This window comes from Protopterus annectens, chromosome 9.part0, assembly GCF_019279795.1.
Source record: "Protopterus annectens isolate FY-2018-M chromosome 9.part0, PAN1.0, whole genome shotgun sequence".
Lineage (NCBI taxonomy): Eukaryota > Metazoa > Chordata > Ceratodontiformes > Protopteridae > Protopterus > Protopterus annectens.
The window spans coordinates 1,953,964,707-1,953,985,544 of NC_056743.1; the positions used below are offsets into that span (position 1 = coordinate 1,953,964,707).

A 20,838-nucleotide genomic window follows, 5' to 3' on the forward strand; every position below is an offset into this window, starting at 1 on the left:
CCCTATTAATGGTACAATGCTTGGTGAATTCTGCACAAGATTGACACCCCTCAAAAAGTGTTGAAGAGGTATCACCAATACCCAATAAGAAATACTTCCCTGTACTAATTTCTAGTCAGAGTTTCTGACAAATCAAGGTAGATGACACTAGCTCAAGGTGATATACATTTAGTACATCACTTGGGAAGGTGACTACTCTCTGGTATTTCATCTGCATCTGAAGTAGAAGGTCTGGATGGTATAACTAATATAATTGTTGATCTGATAATGTGGAATGAGGCTAAACAGGAGAATAATTCAAGGTTTTCAAGCTATTAAACAGGCTGAGGCATTACAGTTTGAAAGTGATCAGGAATAAATGACATCATTGTTCGTTTTCATTAAAACAAATGGGCCATGTTCTTATGTGAGAAGATCAAGCCAGCTCTTAGAAAAGTAAGAGTCGTCATGCTTTTTCCAAGGATAAAAAACAGGCAATCCTTCATGAGATTTCCGAGAATAGTCCGCTATTTAGTCAAGCTCATACATAATATAATGGATTTGGTATGCCATTAAGGAAGTTTTTATAGCATTATTTGACATTGGACTGGTCAATGGAACAGAAACCAAAGGTTTGAGAATAATTCACGAGCAGACTCAAGTCATCAAGTCAACAAATATGCCAAAGAATGAACGCATATAAATCAATGCCAAACAGTGGCTTGCAGAGCAGAGCTTGTATTGTACTATGATGTAATAGTGATGGATGACATCACTGGGAAAAGGAGATGGTGTAATAGTGATGCATGACATCACTGGGAATAGGAGATGGCTTTATAAACAACATATCATGCATGGTGGGTTTACAGGAATGGAAAATAAGCTGAAATATTCATATTGCCTATGTCTGATAATTAATTCTCACTCCGAGCATAAGGGAGCACTACTGTATGTTGCTTCATAATAATTCTGTAATTTTTATATCTTCATCCAGATTAAACCTGGATCACTAGATTGTTGCTGTCAAATTTATTTTGGGACTGACTTATTTATTTATGTATTTATTTATTTTTGTTTACTGGTAAAGTTCAGCTGGACATAAGGCCTTCTTCAGGTAAAAGCTCCACACACAGAAAGTTAAACGATAGTGCATTACACAATCACAATTTTCGTTTTCTATTTAAACACTAAGACTTTAGATGTGTATAGTAGTAATATATGAACCATGCAGCTCTCTCACACACCTCTTTATCCTTATTTCATCCTTTCTTATCTCTCCTTGTCAACCCCTTTACCTGCTGCCTCTCATTCATCCTACGTCCCTTTTCTCTTTGCATCTCTCCCACATTTCTCCTTTCTAATACTCTTCCCGCTGTATGCCTCTCACACCTTTTCTCTCTCACACCCCATGCTATCCTTTCTTTTCACTATTCTTACTTGCCTCTTCTAAGGTCTTCATACCTCTCTATGTAATGATATGCTGCTATCCTTGTAGCATAAGCCATTTCAGTCATTATGGCTACATCTTCTCCATAAAGCTCTGCTAAGCAGAATTTCATTTTTTTCCATCCATGTTTGGACATTGATAACTGCTTCTTGAACTAAATGTTGTAGCATATTCTTGCAACTGTAAATATGTAAATATTTGTTTTTTTAGCCAATCCTTGTATCTGTAAACATGTTTTGTTCATTACTTATGTGATTCTATTCACCCAGGCTATGCCTACAAATAGTCCATTGAGATCAGTGCTTTACCCCGGTAAGCAAATATGAATAAATAAATACATTCATAAGATATTATATATTTTTACATAACGGTAAGACATGGTAATACAAAAGGCTCTTGAATACACTTAATAAATATTTGGAACAGTACTTTATAGGAGTGTTTAAACAATGCTATAGTTTCAGTACTTAGGTGATTCAACAGATTTTTAAGTATAACAGTTATTATAATGGCAGTGGCAGCTGGCAAATTTATCCTAGAAAGTAACAGCGGCATGGCCAAGAGTTAAGGAGGAGTTGTTGTAGTTTACTTTTGAAGATGAGTGAGTTTTCAGTGAATCTAATAATAAATGGGATTGAGTTCCAAGCCTTGGAGACATGACTGGAATACAGAATATCTCCAGCTAAATTACCTCTCTCTGTTTCAGAAAGGAGGTAAGATCTAAAGGCATGTACTGGCAAGGTGTGCAGCTATTAGACTAAACAGCCTTGAAACCCATATGAATCATGTGACTATGGACCATTCTTTTACTAGTAAAAACATGAAGTGCAAACCAAAAATATGTGAGCTCTTACATCCACATGGAAAGATCTTCATGATAACAGTGCAGTGAATGATACTTGCAATCGTGTGAAATTGAAATGTTATTATTGCTTATATTTGGCAATTGTTTATCAAATAGTAAAAAAAATTGTATTTTCAATCATATAATATCAAGTGAAATTTATATCCCTTATTTGGTTAGTACATCTGATATCACAAAACAGTACACGTCAAAGACTGAAGACCTGGATGCTGTGGTTACTGTCCCATAATTAACTTTTTTATTCTGTGTGTACATTTGGGTGTTTTTTTGGCTGTTACATCTACAGGCTAACAGTACAGCAATTAATATTGCTCTTGTAATTACATGAAATATTAATTTGGCTGTATCATACTATCACATATCACTCAATAGCTCTGTCAAGACATTCAGAGTGCAGTGCTGCATGTTGTTTCCTCACGATTATCTTTTTCTTACAATAAACCTTTTTTTGTTATTGAAAAAGGTGAACTGAAATACGAGTATCTGTGATACTCTACATATGCAAGCAAACAATGCATCAATGACACCTACAATCCTGTAAAATAAAGTGAAATATTTGGTTTGTTTATATTTTTGGCTATTGCTTCTCACAACTGTGTTTTACAGAATAGTGGTCATCAAATAACTAAAACAGTAATGTTTATATTGCGTCTTTGTCATTGTCTTTTTCCTTCTAAGTACATTTGTTCAGCATATGAGTTTCTTTAGCAGTATGCAAACAATGCACACCAAATGATAGTCCACTCTTATAAACTAAAGTGAGGCATTCCTTTTGCTAATACTATGCTATTAACTTGCCTCTGTCAGGTATCACATGTGCTGTTTGATAAGGAATCAAGTCCATGATGCCATGAATTGATTTTCCATGATCAGGTTTAAAAGCACTCCTACAGCAACATGCAAAAGTGAACAAAATGATGCTTGCAGTCATGTAAGTTAAGACAAAATATTCATCTTGATTATGTTTGCCTATTGATACTCATTGTTGCATATCACAAAAGAGCACTTGCAATAGAATCAACATCATGTTGTGGTTTGTTTCAAATGCATGATCATATTTTTTCATAGCAAAATTTGTGAAGCAGAATTAATAAAGTCACCATAATTTAAGGTACTCTATACTGCACCACATATTTGCAATAATATAAAATAAAGTAAAATGTACTTCTTGCCTGTATTTGGCTATTACTTCTCACTGTGAGGTAGTTATCATCACAACTAATACAGCTTCAGATGCTGAACTGTGATTGGCTGACTTAATACAGCCGCCATTTAAGCAAGAATATATGCACTCCTGCATCCTTATGTAAACAGTGCTCTAAGTGATATTTGAAGTTATATAAATTAATTGAAATATTTCTTTAGCTTATAGCTGGCTATCAGTTCCCAAAACTGGGTAGCACAGAACAGCACTTGTCATAGAATGTAAACTAAGCTTGTTCAACCTTTTGTACCATGGTCTGGATTTGATATTGCACATAACTTTGTGGAGGCTAATGACCTAAAAATGGAAAGGAAAAAAGGAAAAAGGTTGGCATTTTCCTGTGAAATTTTAGTTATAATACATAGTTATATTGTTTTAAATGCAGCAGTAATGCAACAAATGTACATGGATTTCTGAGTTCAAAGTCACAGTTTATAGTATGTTTCTTACAGCAGTAACATTTCAAAGGCTAGAAGATATTACTTTCAGTGACAAAGAAGTACTGGTTTTAATTAGTGTGTTATAAAAACAAAATATATTTATGATTTTATGAATTACTTTTTTACCCTGTGAGACTCTAAAGACATCTGCTTCATGGAGGATGTGAAATTATAACAAAAAAGCTAACAACTTGAAAAACAAAATACTGGGTACACTTTCATTATGTTTCTAAAAACAAAACAAAATGCAAACAACAGCAGTTTTTACATACACACATTATACCAGTTGAATGTATCCCTTCTGACATAGTACGCTACCTTTGTCTGTGAAGAAGTCACAATATATATCTACTTCAGTTCCTTGCTCTTGGATACCTGTATTGACCTCCAAAGCTATAATATCTGTTATTTTCTAGTTTCACACAAAGACTGCCCCAACCAAAGAAAAGATATCCAGACCAAGTGTATTTTTAATGAATCAACAAGGAAATAAAAGACATAATGGTGACAGAAATGTATTTAAACTTACTTCTGTTCAACACATACACTGCCAACTTCATATCAATGACCATTCATCAGTAACTGATCTATCCTAACACATCATTCCTGCTAATCTTAACTTGCAAATATAAACACTTTCTGTATATAACTCTGAAGTTTGAGTGTATTGAAAGTGAAAGAAACAATAACCTCAACAATGCATTTTAACTTGTTCATAGAAACATAAACTGCCTCTGATAATCCATATCAGCATCAACATTCATTTTACAGTGATCACATAATTGCTTGTTTTTCACATACAGTCTGCTTTCTTACCTACAAAGGGATAACCACCTTTTATGCACCACACTGATGTCATATTGTGAGGACAGTGAAAGAAAAAAAATAGCCACACTAATGTATTTCAACTTATTGCTCTCACATGGCAAGCACATGTAACTGCCCTTTGCTTTCATCCATGGAGTGCTCCTCAGATGGGCACTTCTGATAATAATCCCAATACATGGCCATCAGTGAAAGCCAAAAATAATGCCCACCATAATGTACTTTAACTTGATGCCACAACCGTCACTCACATGAACTCAAAAATGTTATGAATGGAATAGTAGTAATATGGGGAATGTATAATATCTGGTTGCCTAGTAGGAATTTAAAAAGACTTGCAATCAAAAGACATATCAGCCTGACCACAGCATTCCCATTACTGTATATGCCCCATGCTAGAACACAAACTCACCAATGAGTTTCATCTCAACATCTATATATTAAACCACCAAGCTACTAGAATAGCTTGTGTGTTTTTATCTAGGGGTTAAGAATCACAGCATATTGCATCCCATAACCCCTAGCTGCCAAAAAAGAATAGAATGTACTGGAGAAACCTGGCAACAGAACCAAGATATTGGGAGCAAATAGCTCAAGCTGGAAAGGTAATAGAGTGGGAGGAGGCCAAGAAGTCATTTGGATTGCAGGATGGAGACTGCCTTCCCTACCAGGGCTTGATCTCAGAGTACAGGCAAAGAGAAAGGGAAAGGGGAATTTGAAGTGAAATGCCTGCTCTGATAACATTTTTAGTTGAATCTATAAAAGAAGCAGCTGTTAAAAAGGGATAATTAGTAAGGCATACAAAATATTACATGATAATTATAAAAATCAATCAGGGAAGGTTAGAAAAGATTGGAAAGAGAGATTGGAAAAGCAATTTACAAGAAAACAATGGGAAGACGTATCTATGGCTCCCAAGGATACAACCAACTACAGAAAGTTTAGGATCTTTGCTTGGAAGTGTTTGCATAGATATTTTGTACCCCAAGCAGGCTTCAAGGAATTTTTCCTGAGGTAGATAGTAAATGTTGGAGGTGTGATGGAGAAGAAGGAGGTAACTGGGAACATATAGTTTGAGAGTGTGCTGAGTCAGCAGATTTTTCAAATTTCCCTACAGAGTACTCTATCAGAAATATTGGGTGAGCAAATAGCTGTAAGTAAGGAAAATATTCTTCTGAGCTGTAATACAAGTTTAATTCTGTTGGCTGCCAAAAATAAATTTCTAGAAAATGGAAATTAAAGTCTACACCAACTGCATTTGAGGTAATGAATATTATGAATGAGAAAAAAGAACTAGAAGAGGGATCTTTAGAAAAAGGAAAGGAGCAAATTACATAAAAGTAAATGGAAAGTGTGGGAGCAATGCATGCAGAATAATGTCCAGGAGGAGAGGAGTGAGGCTTAATGAAAGGCTGGAATTCAGCATTTTTCTAACATTGGACCAGAAAGGCTCATCCAGACTCTGCTGCACTTTGCTGTGAAGGAAAGTTTAGTTTGCTTTTATTTTTTGTATTTTGTATTACTTTATTGCCTTTTTATATTTTGAATACTGTGGTTTGTTTTCTTTACCTTGTGTTTTACTTGCATTCTGCTTTAACAGTGTATGAAAACTTCAAAAGAGACCACAGCTCTGTCTCTTCTGAGTCAGGCAGAATTTTTTTTCCCACCCAGTTACAGTTGTCTTGTTAAATACCATTGTCTTTCTAGTTGCCTGCCTCTTATGTTAATCTGACCATATATCTCATTTCCTCTCTACTTTTACTGGCTTGTGTGAGTAATCACAAAATCATCATTTTTAAAATCCCTCCCCTTGAGCTATTTAAATTTATTGGCCATCCTACTGTATTCCATAGTACCAGAATACAAAAGTGACCACCCCTTTCAATCCATCTTGCTGTTTTAAAAATAGTAACTCTCCACTAAACCTTAACTTTTTAAACAGGTAAAACTTAACTTACCTACTTTCACATCTAACATCTCTAGTGCACACTGCAGTGTGCATTTTTTTCATCTTACCTTTAAGCATCCCTGTGACTAGCACTTGCTCTAATACCTGCTGGAAAGCACTAGGAAGCCTTAAACTGATAAAAGTACTCAACTCTCATTGTTAATAAGGAGAAATTAATAGTAGGCACTAAACAGCCTATAATTGCAAAGTACCTTGCTAAGGTAAGGGAAAACAGCTCCTGTACTTTACAAAAAAAAAAAAAAAGCACCAAAAGAGGCATGTCCAAGGGCCATCTTTCGGTGATTTCTCCTGTCCACCTGGTGAATCTGGGCATACTGGGGCAATGTAGCAATTGCCTCATGTACACAGACAACCTTCTCCTCCTACTACCCAACACTACAACCTGTGAGAGATGCACATAGCCAAAATGGAAGCAAAGCTCTCTCCACCCAAGAGTGTGCTAGACAGTCAAGAGGAGAAGGTTAACACCCACACTACACCTCAAGCAACACATAGCCCTTATAAACCCCCACCACCAACACCCAGATATAGCAACACTAAATCCACATATGCAGAGGCCCTTAACTGTAACCTGTCCAAGCAACAAGGACCTCTGAAGCTGAAACACAAACACGAATCACAACCAAAGTGTCACATAGTTCTCAACACCAGTGTGCCACCCAACAACAGCCCCTAAGGCAAGACAACGTACCTAATACTTTAGTCATAGGTGACTCTATAGTCCGGCACACTGATGTCTCACTCACCAGGTTGAACAAGGAGAAGATCACAGTCAGCTGCCTGTCGGGTGCCAGGATCCACCACATAACTCATGCACTCAAGTCACTCCACAACAAGTACAAATATGACTCTGTCATTGTCCATGTTGGAGTGAATGACTTGAGACGTACCTCCCTGGACTACATGAAAAGAGACATGGAAGAGCTCTCGGATCATGTGGCCCAGGCAGGTATGACCCTAGCCCTGAGTATCATCCTGCCTTCACCCAGAATGATACCACAATATAAGGACAAAATGATTGACTTCAACAATTGGCTAAGCTTCTGGTGTCATTCAAAGGGGATCCAGTATCTGTCTGCCTGGGACGACATGATCAACAGACCACGATGCTTTGCCAGAGATGGTCTGCACCTGTCGCCCCTGGGATTTGGGTTACTGGCTAAAGCTCTTGTCACCCCTATAGTGCCTTTTTTAGGTAAAGTTCAATGGACAAAACCACCACTGTAACAGGTACAAGCATGCAAAATCTGAAGGTAATGCTACTCAATGCTAAAGTCTAAACCTCATAATGCACTCTCTCGAGGCACTCCTAAAAATGGAGAACATCGATATCTGTGCAGTAACTGAGACCTGGTTCAAGGCTCCAGAGAGCACCCCTGCAATACCAGGCTACAACTCTTACCACACTTTTCGGTCACCAAACCAGGACCGAAACACTAAAGGTGGAGGAGTGTCAATATTCACCAAGGATATTCACACCACCAGTCTAGTTGCCCAACACAATGCGTCTGAATTTCTCCAGGTGCAGCTAACACTAGGTAAGACTGCATTCCAAATTATACCTTGCTACAGATCCCCCACCATACCCCAAGATTCTCACTACACCTTTCTAAATATACTGGAAAATATTAAGATAGAACCAAACACCCTAATACTGGGTGATTTTAATTACCCTGCCATTAACTGGGAAAACTACTCATGTACCAACACCTTTGCCCAACGGTTCTTAGAATTCATAAATTCCAATGCCCTGGATCAACTAATCTATAGTCTCACCAGGGGCTCCAATATCCTAGACCTGGTCATTACCAACATGGGAAATCGATGCTCCACACCTATGGTCACCCCCTAGTTAGTCAGGTCTGACCATAAGCTAATCACCCTTAATGTCCACATCCCACCCCCACCCCACCCCCAGTAAGGAAACCTCCATAAAAAACTTCTCCAAAGCCAACTTCATACTACTCAAGTCAGAAGTGACAAACTTCATGACACCCATGCATACGGGAACTGAAAGTTCAACTGCTGAATCCTACACTAAGGCACTGTACGAGCACATCCACTCATGCATGAATCGTGCCATCCCTAATAGAACCAAGATGCTCTCATCCAAAAAAAGGAAGCCAATCTGGTGGTCCCCTGCCATAAACAAACTTTACAACAAAAGGAAGAAACTGTTGCAGAAAAGAGGAAAATCCCAGGATGCAAAAAAACTCCCTTACCAGCCTCAGTAAGAAACTGAGATCCCTCATAAAATCCTCCAAAGCTAGTTACAAAAATAAAATTGCCAAAGATTCCAAAGACAACCACAAGGCATTCTATAACTATGTCAAGAATCTAAATGGCAATGCTCAGATCTGCTCTGAGCTAAAACAGAATGGCATTAAATATACTGATCCCAAAGATATTGCCAATATCCTGACAGATCGATTCAGTGCCAACTCCACCCCCCTCTCACCCCCTAAATGGACCATCTCAGTACCGAAAGATTGCCAAATTCCAGTAATAACGGCCACACAGGTAACAAACGCACTCTCCAAAGCTAAGAATACAGCATCCATGGGACCAGATGACATCACGGGTTGTGTACTACATGAACTACAATATGAACTGGCACCTCACCTAAGTGTCATGTTTAATCATAGCCTCACCTCAGGTTTCATGCCCACTGAGTGGCGCAGAGCTACAGTTATCCCACACCACAAAGGGGGATCCACCTTGGATCCCGGAAACTACCGTCCCATCAGTCTGACGAGCCTTATCTGCAAGGCCATGGAGCGTATTATCATGGAACTTATAAATAAAGACATTGGCAACCTTCAAACACTGGACCCCACCCAGTTTGGGTTTGTGAAGGGACGATCTTGTCTCCTGAACCTGAATGACTTCTTCAAATCAGTCTCCAGAGCCATGGACAAGGGTGAGGTGGTCCAAACAGCCTATCTAGACCTTGCCAAGGCCTTTGACACCATCCCCCACTCTGAAATCATAGATAAACTTACTAAGCTGGGCATTAATCCCTACGTCAACCAATGGGGTGCTAACTGGCTTACTGATAGAACCCACACTGTAAAAGTAGCCGACTCCAAATCCATCTCCAGACAAGTGACAAGTGGAGTACCTCAGGGTTCAGTCCTGGGACCGCTCTTGTTTGGCATCTATTTCTCTGAAGTACAGGCCAACACTAAGGGACTCCGGCTAACAAAGTTTGCAGATGACTGCAAACTGGGAGCCATTATTGAATCCCCAAATGATGTGAATACTCTACAAAAGGGCCTTACAGAAACAGAAGCTTGGTGCCAGAGCCATGGACTCAAGCTCAATGCCAAGAAATGTATAGTTATCCCCTTTGGGAAAAAAATATGTACCTGTGAATTAACATATAGGTGGCAGTACACTAAACACTGAAAGTGTGATAAGAGACTTAGGGACACAGGTGGACAGTGGTCTCTCCTTCGATAACCACATCACCACAACAGTCAGGAAATCCTTCTATGTGGCACACCTCATCACTAAGGGCTTTTCATCCAGAAAAAAGGAGGACATTGTCCCACTGTACTCATCCCTCATTAGACCCATTATAGAATACAACGCCCCATTTGGTATGTACCTCTCAAGACATCTGCAACAACTGGAAAGGCCGCAGAAATACCTCAATAAAAGAATCACAGGCCTAAAGCAGATGGCCTACGCTGACCGCCTTAGAAAACTCTAGCTATAGTCTGTGGCATATCACCTACTCAGAGGCGATCTCTGCTTAACATACAAGGCCATGTCAAACCCAGAGCTGTTGGACATGCTACACTTAAAGAAATCTCAATCCCTCAGAGCCACACGCTCCAGGGATCTAAACCTTGTCATCACAATAAACAAAACATGCTGGAGGGATAGGTTCCTGACCCAGAGACTCCCCAGACTCTGGAATAGATTGCCCATACATATCAAGCAAAGTGCCTCTTTGGCCCTCTTCAAAAGGAACCCTGACGACTGGATGGGAGAAAGGAAATTCACCCCAGGGATCACGTCAGTTACCCTGCTAGACAGGTGTCCAGGGAAGTAAATAGTGTGGGAAGAAATAGCCAGGGAATTGTTATGGCTAGGCTTATATAGGCCCTAGGGCTGATAGCCTACTACCAACCTATGAACCTATGAACCTATGAACCTATGAACCTATGATAGTAGCAAAGAAAATATACCTGATGTATATTGTATTTAAATAGAGAAATGTTAAAATGGTTTGTTTTCTTTTCTGTCAATGCACTTTTGCATGTCTTAAGTGCTAATTTAATAAAGATATTTAAAAAAGGAGTTGTCTTATAAAAGCAGTGTGTTATCTCTGAGTCTATACTCTGTATAAAACATATCTAAAGAGTAATTATGTAATCTCAGAGGCAAGTTTAAATTGTACAGCACTAGGTATGGTTTATTTACTGAAATGACTCTATGAGACATTTTACAAAGATGAGAAAAACAGAACATTTAAAGTTATCTGGATTTTTTTTTTGTATGACAGGATTAATTAATTCACCTGTGCAACATGAATTTTGTTGGCCTTTTGGTAATACCCTTACGTATTTTGTCAACCCTGAGCATAAACATTGATTTAATGTCACTAATGTTCCACTTTAGGACTCTGAACCCACAGTCTTTGTTTAGCAAAACAAATTTTCTCTTCTGCTTATTCTGCTCCTTTGTATCTAAATATAGTTTGTTTCTCTCCTTACCACATTTGACTTATTTTTTCTAAGGTATGGATCACCATTGTTCTACAACCTTACCTGCATTACTTTATTTTGTTGGTAATACTTTGCTGTGATCCTTTTTGTTACTTTTTGGAACACTTGTGTTTTCTTTCTGTGTTACATTTGCATTGGTTTCAGACAAACACTCACTGCCTATATAATTCATTGCATGTATAATCTTAGTTTTGATAGCTTCTTTCTGTGCAGCACTCTAACCTACAATTGGCTTCACGTTATGGTGGAGTTTATTTAGAATTAATATATTTGGAAGCCTCATTTTTGTTCATATAACTACTTGGCATGCCAGCAGTGCTACTGATGTACTTACAAGACTTATCTAAACAAGTAGGGGAATTTCCCTCAGTGGGACTAACCAGGTCATCAAAGGTAAAAATAAATAAAGACTTCTCATTTTGCTGTAGATTTTAACATTAGGTACCTGAGAATGGTCCCTCATAGGTCATTGAAAATGACCATGTTCTCAGTTCATCAGGGCAATTTATTGAAATACAGCCCATCAACCAATGCTAGTTAATGTCAACCTAAGAACTAATTGAAAAAGTGGGCATAATCAGTGAATCCTTCTGCCCACGGGGGGGGGGGGGTTCTTTTAATGTGGCTTTCAATTAAATGTTTTGGTCAATACATGATTTGATGACTTTTGCTTCAGTTAAATGCCCTTAACCTGTTCATACATGTGGCTGCATTCACAACTCTGTGGTTGCCATCTACCATGCTTAAGTCCTCACAAACATTATTACACCTTTCCCTGCCATCCAAGGGATACTATAAACTGTTTCTGAAGAATCTATATGCAGAATATGTTACTGTTCCATGCAGTGGCGGCTGGTGACTTCAAATCAAAGGGGGGCTGCAGGAGACAGCTGGATGGGTGTGGCCAACAAGACGGGTGTGGCCAACAAGACGGGGTGGAGCTATGGTGCAATGGGATCAATGCTTGACATACTTATTTACATGAAATAAATGCTCAGTCAGTATGGCGCATGCTGAATAGTCTACACAGCACACATTGTTACATACACACATTGGTTTGAACACTTACCTATGTGGTATACTGCAAACAGTACTTCATACTCCGTTTCTGCACCTGAGGAGAAGCTGTGGTCTGGAGGCTGTGGTGCACCTGAGGAGAAGCTGTGGTCTGGAGGCTGTGGTCTGGAACACATCAGGTCATACTGGATTTCTCCCACCCCCTTTTTCATGGAGGCTCAAAAGGGACAGTTTTAAGTTTCCCAAAGCAAATAATATTCACGTGACCCCCAGCTGGTTCCAAATAAGTGCTTGTAATCCTTCAGTTGTTCCAGTTAGGGGTTTGCCACATCAGATCTGTTTCCATTGGTTCCTGTCCTCTGCATCTTGCTCTGTCACTACATCACTTCCTCTACCACATCCATAAATCTAACCATATGAGTCCTTCCTCTTTTCTTCCCTGGCACCTCCATCTTTGGCATCCTTCTCCCAATATACCCAGCATCCCTCCTCAGCACATGTCCAAATCAACACACTCACCTTTGGGCATGCCTTCCCCCTCTTCTACAGCCAACAGTAGCCTCCCCCCAATTTCTGCCAGCACCCTTTTGGTTAACAGTAGTACTGGTGGTGGTCATTGTTAACCTGGGCGTCGACCAATCCTGTATCAAAATCTGTATTGTTGTCCCACAAAATTTTGTCAGGAGGCTATATGTAATGCCCTTCCTGACATAACCCTCCCCATTTATCCGGGCTTGGGACCAGCATGAAGAAATGCACTGGCTTGTGCATCCCCAGTGGCTGGGTTACATAAGTGCTTGTAGTATAGTACCAAATAAGTGCCTCGTGTTCCCCTGTGTATTGTGTTCCTCTGTTACTTATAGATAAAGTCCATTCGTCTCTCTTTATTTTGTGCAAACAAACCAATAACTCTGTGGTTGAAGTTAGTTATACTCCACATTAACTCCTTTCCTATGGAAAGCATAGCCAAAGCATTCAATCTGTCTTGCCCCATTGTAGAACGAAGAAATGTTTTAATCCTTTTCAGTGTTGAGAAACACCTTTCTGCCTCAGCAGTTGACATTGGTGTGGTGGCTATAATTAACAACACTTTGTAAGTCTGTGAAAACACACGGGTTAAGGAGTTGTCCAACAAGAATTTTAACATCTTGACTGCACTGCCAGCTGCTTTAAAGTCTTCACGTTGACACACCACTCCAAGTTCTGTTCTAAGTTGTCCCCTCATCGGGAATGGATAGCTGTCCATTGTTCCTGTGAACAGATTTTCTGGAAACTCTCTTATGTATGTTGAAAACTTTCCAGGCAGAAGTAACTGAGAAGCTTGAAGATGGCCAGTTTGTTGAAATCGTGATGTTGCCTGGAACTTTACGACATCACATACTTCCTTTGCAGCAATTGGCAAGGTCTCATGCAGTGGTCGGGAAGCTGATGGCCCTCGTCTACGTTTTGATCGGATGTTCTCCGTCTGTAGATACTGCTCTGAAATACCATCGATACCCGATCTGACACTGTCAATTGCATCCAAAAATGTATGAACATCCTTTTCAACAGCAGTTGCATCTGTGGTACAACACTGAAGTTGCCTGTACAGAACATCAACATGGGGCATTATATGATGGAAGACAGTAAGCCAAAATTTAAATTCGTCATCTTCAACTGATCGCAGTAGCCCATTTGCTTCCAGTACAGTTCCTGCAGCAGATGTAGGACTCTTGTACAAATAATTAAAGCACTCTGCCAGCGACTCCAAGTTCTCGTACACTGCATTTACAGTACGGATGTTAAAATTCCACCGTGTTCCTGACACTCTTGGCATGCGTCGTGATACTATACTATCCAGAGCAGCTTGCCTTTGAACTGAACGACTGAAAAAGGCTGGAATTCCACCAAGTGTTATAAAAAATGTCCTTGCTTCAGTATTCTGTTGTGTGGCTCTTTGCATTACCAGATTAAGTTGGTGGGCATAGCAGTGTACATAGTAGGCATATTTAAACTCTTCTCTTACGATGGCCTGGACCCCATGCTGAACACCACTCATAACCGATGCACCATCATAACTCTGAGCAGTCACTTTTTCATGCTGGTCTCCCACTACTTCCTTCAACTGTTGTTTTATCACAACAGCAATATGTTGTGCTGTCTGTCCAAGTGGTGTAAAGTATCCCCAAAAACGTTCCACCACCTGTCCATTGACAATGTAATGGAACACAATAGCCATTTGCCATATCCCAGCAAAATCAGTGGTTTTATCTGCAATTACTGCTATAAATTTTGCAGTACGAATCTCCTTTTTTATTTCTTCTCTGCATACTGTTAGCATGCATTTCAAATAGTTTTTGATGTTCCTTTGAAAACAGTTGAAGTTGTCAAGTAGTCATTCAACTTCTTATCAAACTGGCAGCCGAATTCTACCAGTGCCTGGAACATTCCTGGATTCCATGACTCTTCAGACTCATCATGGCCTCTTAAAGCTACTTCTTGTGCACCACACACCTTGATGCATTCTATTAAAATAGACAGAACATAACGGTTGTCATCCACTTTCTTGTTGTGTCTTTCTACTGATAACTGGTATCCACTACTTAACTGACACCTAATAACCACAGTTCCCAACACTGCTAGACTCATTTGGTTGTCAAAATGTTTAGCAGACTGTTCATGCCTTCTGGACTTTTCTTCCAGTCTCTTCAGGTCATCCATACCCTTTGATGTCCAGGCATCCTCTCCACCAAACAACAAACATGGGAAGCAGTACAAGCTGTTTGTTTCCTCACAACCACAGATCCAGGTGTGTTTGTCATACACTGACCTGTTGAAGCTGCGTGTGTATGTTCTTGACCTACTTGTACCTGCAGACTCTATCTTCAGATCAGGTGTGGGTCTTCCAGTCCTCTTGATTCTTAACTTCTCATCAAGAGTCAACTATTTAAAATTAATAGATTTCAGATAGGCCACTGTAACACTCTGCTCACTCTGTTCACTCATTCTGGTTATTGTAGTTGTTGCAACTCTGAAATTAAGATATTGCAGAAATGATTTAAGTGCCACTGTTGTATACATGTAATGATGTACAGCTTCAGAAACAGCACTCATTTCATTGACAGTCTGCCACAGCCATGACCTACCAACTATCTGGCTCGGCCTTGCCAGGATTAAAGACTATTAATGCATTTGTGATGCACACACTGTCACAGCTTACATTGTCTTTGCAGGACTAACAGGGGCAGTCATTCCATTGCCCCCACTATACTTTCTGCTTTGATCCTTCCAGCATTAAAATATATCTGCTGCACAGAGACCGTAGTCACAGCCTGTATGCATATTGCTTACTCCCTCAGACATATTAGAGTTTTGCAAAGCCAGAATTACAGCACTAAATGGTTATTTCATTCCAACACTGGCGACATGAAAGTCCCCCATCCCAACAGCCTACCAAAAGTACCTGGCTCAAACCTCTGAAATCAGAAAGCAAAACAGTAATGAACTGCAAATGGCTGCATTAATTTAGTCCATTGCACAGAAATGGTAGTTACAGGCTTGCCCAACAGCAGACTTTACCCAAACAGTCATCTTGCAAAGCCATAACTGACAGTAAACAAGGGCAGTCACCTCAATGAATTCACAAACACCCCCCCATTACCTAATGAAGTAGCTGCTTTTTACTGGTCGGGATTAAAGTACAAATACTAACAGCTGCATTGCATACTTTCATTTTGCTGACAGACTCACTATCACAGCTTGTGTGCATCAGCCAAGTACACATTTCATTTTAAAATTAATTTTACTTACCAGATCCTAAAAATGGCCAAACATATCATACTGTAACCACCATAGTCATGTACAAGCATTTTCACATGCAGTCATTTCCTTATTTCTATGCACAATATCTTTTAATTTTATTTTTCCAGAAAAGGAGGATGCATACAGAGTACCAGTCCCAGACCAATACACATATAACAGAAATGATATTCCAGGCATTCCATTTCACATGTACTGATTCTGAAGTATTCAAGTACCACAGATACTGATTTAAAACACAATGCATGTGTACACTGCCTGCTTATTTTTAGATTATTCTAATGCAAGCATTCTACCCTAATTGAAAATGTTAATGTTAGGTTTTTCATTTTATTATAATTATAGCTACTCTCAGACAATATACTGGCAAAAAAATATATATATATAAATAAATAAAATATATAGAAGTGCAGTAGTAGTGCTAATGACCCACCCCCTAAAAAATACTGTTAATTACACTCAGACGTCTTGTTCTGGGAAAATGTTAAGAGTACAACAAAGTAAAATATAACAATGCAAGTTTAAGAGGGATGCAGCACATCAGCTAACTTAGATAAATGTGTCACTGGATTGCTTGCTGTTGCCAAGTTAACCACTGAATATGATCACAAGTACACTAAAACAAACACATGAAACATTAATCCTCAGGGCAGGGTACACACCTGGACTGCCATAAACCCATAAAAGTCAACATTTTCTTCCTGCTGTAGCTACCAAGCTATTCAGCCTGTAGACACACAGTCTCCACAACTTCATTTAAGAGTGTGAAATAATTTTATAACTTAAAACCATTTACTTTGTGCTGCTATTTTGGGGAGGGAATAGAATCCACAGCCTTCTGATCTTCCAGAATCTAATAAGGGTTATTCTGCTGTTAAGTTAAGAGTCTTAACACTGTATAATTACTTATCTCTTGTGTATAATTAATCTGCATCCTTTCTGTAAAGTTGGTGCAATCTGAAGTGGGTCTTGTCTGAAAGAGGGGGAGGGCCAAATGAATGTTTAACTACCTCAGACAGTATTGTTTTGCCAGGTGTAGCCTGAAGCCAGCATGATTCACTGGAGTGCATTATTAATCCATTGCATTAGTCAATCATTAAATTTGTTCATCTCCAAGACATTAGCTTAAAATACTTTAAAGCATATATTATATACACACACACACACACACACACACACATATATATATATATATATATATACGTATATATATATATATATATATATATACATACATACATACACACACACACACACACACACACACACACACACACACACACACACACACACACACACACACACACACACACACACACACACACCCCTCAAGTTACCTTGCATTTTGCTACTTTAGGTGCAGAAAGTAAGACTGCGAAGTGTGTAAACATTTATTCTTACAGAAAAAGTACATTTGCTAGCATTCTTTCACTATGCTCAAAACCACAAAAACTGGTACTTTAAATACACTGCTTCCCTGTGTGCCAACAAGCTATCACTATGAGAGTCCAATCAAAACAAAAATGAAGTGGAGAAGAAAACAATATTTCAATGCCTTGGCTACATGACAGCTTACTTAATATCTAGATGGGAAGCAAAGGCTGTGAGGCATGAAAAAAACAAATTACTTTTTAAATACATTACTGGAATGCCAGTCAAAATAAAGTATAAAAAAACAAGCAGCCAACAAAATACATTTTCTGAATACACAAAATCAACAGTATAAAAATTACAGAAAACCAGAACATTCTGCAAAATAAAGGACAGATTAAAAGCCATGACTGTACTTGTGTCTACCTTGGATACTCTAAGTGCTCCTTGCCTGGACACATCTAAAGTCACTACATGGGGGAGTGGGGTACAACAAGTATGTCACAATTTGAAACATCTCTGGCTGATGGCGATGGCCTTGACACATTTCATATACTCTCAACCTCAGAGCAAGAAATCTGGATAAGGCCATAAATAAAAGTAGGACAAAGGTCCAAAAAATACAGACAATTTTTAAATGCTGCTCTTACAAACTTAGAAAGTTCAGTAGGTCTTGCATCAGTATGACTTTTCTGTAGGGTTACATACCTAGAATATGGGTCTGATAATTAATAGCTCTAAAAGCCAGGGTAGAGAAAGTATAAACCTTCTTACTCAGCCTATCCATTGTCCTACTGTCCTTGTCAGAAGGCAGTAACTTGGATGAAGAAAGCAATTGAGATGGCTTATCAGAGGCTACAGACACCAGAGAGGGGTCAGCAGCAGGACATTTAAACAAAAAGGAACAATCCTCAGGCATCCTGAGGAGGCCACAATGACAGTACAGCATTAAATAACCCCTGAGTAAAGGCCTGCCACTCACTGTAAGGAATACTGCAGCGGTGAATGTAAGGACATCATAAATTCTCAAACAATAAGAATGCAGCACTGACGTGATACTTGGTGCTAAGAATAAGGAAGCAGTAAAGCAAGGAGGAGTGAGAAAAATAAGGTGAATTACGGGTGCAAGGTTTGGAGACAAGAGGGATGATGAAATACAAGAGAGGAAAAATAAGTCAAGGTTGAAGTGGATCAAGTGACACCATCATTACAACTATAACTGCATATGCAGTTTGAACTCCAGTTGGATTTTCTGTTTTTTAAAGACAATTCTACAAACAAGTTCTCTAAGGCAGAGCAAATGCTTTTCCATGGTGACACCTCACAGGTGTCCACAACTTTATGCAACATCCTATCCCACAAATAAATAATAAACAGTCACAGATTACCACAACACTGTCAATAAAAAGAAGCATCAACGCTGTCAATGAAGCATCAATGCTGAAGGACTGAAAAGGCAAAGGACATGCTACACTATGTTCTATAACTTCTTCATTACTGCACACAGGAGATGGCCAATCAAAGTAATAATGAAGCAGATTGACAGGTGACAGCTTGATGGAGGAATTCCAGTGTCTGCAGTACCATGAGGGAGTCACTAGGCGGGATACACAAGCTTTAAGCATTGCACACCATGCAAACTTTTACAGTTGTTTAGGGAAACAGAAATCAAGTTTTCTAATCTTAATAGCCAGTACATGCAGAATCCACCTACTAGGCATAGCATAAGAAAAGTACATCTTACTTTCCACTGTCGCACCACAGTTTTCAAGACTCTCTCTTTGTATAAACGTTTTACAAGCACAGGTATCAATAAACATTTATTTTCAAATTGCAAGAGGAACTGGAAAGGAAAGACTAGCACTCTTCATTTCACATCCAGAATAAACAAACAATAACCCCCATCAATTAATCAAGGTCACAAATGGACTCGCTAGTCTGATTAGATCATAGACTTGTAAAGTTGACAACCATCTGTGACATCGGAGAATTTAAAGCCCACAAAGCCAAGCTTCATGCCTGCACCAAATAACATCTTGTGAAATACAAAATGAGTATTTATGATAAGTATCTAGGTATTCTAAGCTAGAAGTGTATTTGTCCTACTGAATAACAATGTTATTTCATTATCAGAATATTATATGAAAAAGTATGGAATGTGTACTCTTGCACGGTTGGCAACAGTTGCCTGACAGCTATTAAGCAGGAGCTGTCTAATTGAAAGAAGCATCCTGAAGTACTTTTGCCACAAGATGACCATTTTTATAAGCATGCATGGGAAGTGCAGAAGTGCGGTAGTTATTCTCAATTCCACTTAGTTCTGAACACTATCATCTCTGCCAGCATGCATGTATGCCCATGAGTGCAGACACACACACGCACACACACACCTAACAGCTGTGGAGAAAAAAATATATCTTTGTTTTCTTCATCAATGTGATAACCTTAGATTTCAGCATGGTGTTTCTACAAACCCTTTGTTCATCTGTCAGCACAGTAGCTGACTGGGTGTCAAACTCTGCTTTCCCTTCTAGCCACTCTTGAGCTGAATTTTCTGAATACATGCACAATATTCATAAAGGCTGGCACAGTTGTGCTGCTCAGCTATAATGCAACTCAGAGATGTGCAAAATTAGCATGCCTCAGGATCCCATTAAGTCCATCTGATGAATATCTGAAATCCCAAATCACAATTACAACAACTGGAAAGAGTTTGTCCAGTCAGTACACTGTACTTGTGCAGCACTGAGATGCACAGCTGCAATCTGCTCCATTTAGGGAAACAGCATACCATATTGCAGTGAATAGGTACAACATGGTTAATAGCCATGTGCACCTTCACAGTAGTTATGTGGTACAAATATCTCCAAATGATTGTACTACACAACTTCTTAATGTTGATGTGGTCCATGGCAAGCATTTGCTTAATTTAGATAAACCACATCCATGTACTACACAACTTCTTAATGTTGATGTGGTCCATAGTAAGCATTTGCTTAATTTAAATAAGCCACACCCATGCACTATCACATTTGCATGCAGTTCCAGAAAACTGAGCAATCGCTTTGCTGCTCACTTCTGGCGCCATGCAGAGATTCTTTCTGAATCATGCCCAGCTTGCATATGATTAATATTCAACTGTTTATGAATTGCCAAATTTCTCAAACACATAACACATTGCCCAGCA

General features: G+C 39.1%; 1 pseudogene; it reads right to left on the bottom strand.

The window, feature by feature from the left end:
* LOC122810841 overlaps positions 1-14,298 on the bottom strand; it is a 174,126-nt pseudogene extending 159,828 nt beyond the window's left edge.
* Positions 14,299-20,838: the final 6,540 nt, after the last annotated feature.